The sequence below is a fragment of the Mandrillus leucophaeus genome, unplaced genomic scaffold (assembly GCF_000951045.1).
Source record: "Mandrillus leucophaeus isolate KB7577 unplaced genomic scaffold, Mleu.le_1.0 Scaffold651, whole genome shotgun sequence".
Lineage (NCBI taxonomy): Eukaryota > Metazoa > Chordata > Mammalia > Primates > Cercopithecidae > Mandrillus > Mandrillus leucophaeus.
This window is the reverse complement of record NW_012107042.1, coordinates 659,738-662,986: the sequence shown is the minus strand read 5'-3', so window position 1 is coordinate 662,986 and position 3,249 is coordinate 659,738.

Sequence of the window (3,249 nt, the reverse complement as noted above, 5' to 3'; positions counted from 1 at the left end):
TCAGCCTCCCGAGTAACTGGTACTACAGGCACCTGCCACCACGCCCGGCTAGTTTTTTGTATTTTTTAGTAGAGACGTAGTTTCACGGTGTTAGCCAGGATGGTCTCTATCTCTTGACCTCGTGATCTGCCTGCCTCGGCCTCCCAAAGTGCTGAGATTACAGGCATGAGTCACCACACCCAGCCCACATGGACGTTATTTTAATGATAAATGGTAAAAGACAAGTCCTGAGTTTCTATGGTGGCCCCGAATAGATTCTTGCATGAGATGCCGTGTTTCTTACATATATTCTGAGACACAGGCCAGACTATGCAACGTGTGAACCCTGATATTCTAAGAAATCTCTGCATGCGTCCTGGCAGTTTAGGACTCCCTATGCTGCATCCTGCATCTTCAATCTTAATGTCACTTTTTTTTTTTTAAACACAGAATGTTTCTTTTTTGATATTACAGTGATTCACAAACCTACCTTCTCAAATCTAGCAGTTTAATCCCTCACCACAAAACATTTCAAAATTTTAGAACTAACACCAATGAGAATATGTCATGGTATTGAAATCAGGCTTCAGAACATTTTTGCCTGTCGTTGTATTTGGCAGGAAGTCAGACAAGTGCCAGTGATGCTGGTTTCTTGTCTGATTTTGCACTTCTCTGGCAAGCTGCCGCCTCTGAAGAGTTGACTACTGGGGAGTTACTCACTGATGGCTCAGCCACTTCCAGAACCTACCCCAAGAGCAAGACTTGAAACCAACTCACACCCTCCAAGCTCCAGAAGCCATTCAGTGTTTCCATCTTGGCTGAGTGAGTTCTTGATTGAAACCCAATTTGACTTTGACAGTCATCTAATGAGAACTCAAAAGTCATTCCTGGTTCAGCCACAGCCAAAGAACTTGCAGAGCATTCTCTGACGAGGTCCTCAAGGACGACTGAGAAGAAGGTAAGATCACCCAAAAAGCACCTGGATCCTAACACGGGATTACCTGGTTCTTAAGCTCTGTTTGCGTCCGTGGGCACTCACGGGGTTGATTGCAGCCAGGCCGATGGGCGGGAGGTGAAGTGCCCAAGCCGGAATGCAAGTCAGCATTTACTACAGGAACTCCGTAACTACACAGGTGGAATGTGTGTAACTCATCGATGATCTTCAGTCCTGTGACACTTTCACAGATATTTTATTTCAGAGTCAGAATAACTGATGTTAAGGTACGTGGGGAAGGAAGGTGGTAGTAGTTTTATCTTCGTAGTCAACCAGCAATATCTCACTCCCAGCCCTGCCTCCTGCCTCTGTTAAAATAAATGGGAAGAGTTGGTAGTTTTCAGGATTCCTTAAGCTCTGCCGTTCTCTGGACTAGTCGGCTGACCTTTCCCTGGTGGGAGAGTCAGAAACTCCAGTACCAGCCTTAACACTGGAATTTTCTCTTCCAGAATTGGTAGGTTAGCACTTTTGCCTATTTTTTCACTGAGCTGATTGTTTTTCTCTTATCAGTTTACAAGTCAGTATTTTATTAAGGGATGTGGGTTCTTTTGATTTTTTCTCATCATTTTATAAGTCAGCATTTTATTAGGGATGTGAGTTCTTTTGTTATTTGGAGGAAGGTTTTCGTTTTTTTTCTGAAACAGGGTCTCACCCTGTCACCCAGCGATCTAATAACCTATGAAACATATTTTAAAGCAGAACTCAAAAGAAAAAGAAATAGGGGCATATCTAGGGCAGGTCTCCGAATGTAGATGAAATAAACCATGTCAAGGTAGGATTTCAATTCAGTGGGCAAAGAATGGTAATAAATAGTGTTGACATGATCGGCTGTCTGCCTGGGAGAGAGACCCACACCTCACATCAGATTAAATAAAGAGAGGCGGATCAAACATCTCCATGTATGTACATAAAATAGATGAACACATTTAATAGCATATTTGCATAAGACTGGGGAGGGTAAATCTTGTATGAGATGCCGTGTTTCTTACATGTATTCTGAGACACTGGCCAGGTTCTTGTATGTAGTCCAGGCTGGAGTGCAATGTTGCGATCATGGTTTTCTGCAGCCTCAACCTCTCAGCCTCAAGCAGTCCTCCCAGCTCAGCCTCCCAAGTAATTGGGACTACAGGCATGCACAATCATGTGTGGCTGATTCTTTCTGATTTGTGTAGAGATGGGGCGTCACTCTGTTGCCCAGTCTGGTCTTCAGCTCCTGAGCTCAAGTGATCCTCTCGCCTTGTCTCCCAAATCACTAGGATTACAATTGTGAGTCACCATGCCCAGCCAAGGATGTGTTTCTGTCCTCAGTATATTATGGGCCTTTTGGCCTTAGCATCTTTGTCATAGACAATTTTATATTGTTATGTAAACTGCCAGCGTTTTCCTGGTTTCTGGTTTTTTAAAGATTTACCCTCCCCAGTCTTATGCAAATATGCGATTAAATGTGTTCATCTATTTTATGTACATACATGCAGGTGTTTGATCCGCCGCTCTTTATTTAATCTGATGTGAGGTGTGGGTCTTTCTCTCTCAGGCAGACAGCCGATCGTGCCAGCACTATTTATTACCACAACCATTCTTTGCCCACTGAATTGAAATCCTACCTTGACTTAGTTTATTTCATCTACATTCAGAGACCTGCCCTAGATACACCCTTATTTCTTTTTCTTTTGAGTTCTGCTTTGAAATATGTTTCACAGGTTATTAGATCGCTTATATTATTTTTAATTTATCTTCTTTATTTTAAATTGTCATCCTCCATTTATGTTTTCTTATTTTATCTATTTACGTATCTATTTATTTCCTTTTTTTGAGACAGACTCTCACTCTGTCGCCCAGGCTGAAGTGCAGCGACGTGACCTTGGCTCATGCAGCCTCCGCCCCCCGGGTTCAAGCAATTCTCCTGCCTCAGCCTCCCAAATAGCTGGGACTACAGGAGTGCACCACCATGCCTGGCTAATTTTTTGTAGAGATAGGGTTTCACCATGTTGGCCAGGCTGGTCTTGAACTCCTGATCTTAGGTGATCCGCCTGCCTCAGCCTCCCAAAGTGCTGGGATTACAGCATGAGCCACTGGGCCCTGCTTGCTTCTTTTATTGAATTTTAAGGTAGATGCTGTCAGTGTCAAGCTCTTGTTTCCAGTCATGAATTTAGAAATGACGGTCCTCTCTTGAGTGCAGTTTCCCCTTCCCTTTGTATTATGAGCTATTTGCATCCCCTTCCCTTTGTATTATGAGCTATTTGCATCCCCTTCCCTTTGTATTATGAGCTATTTGC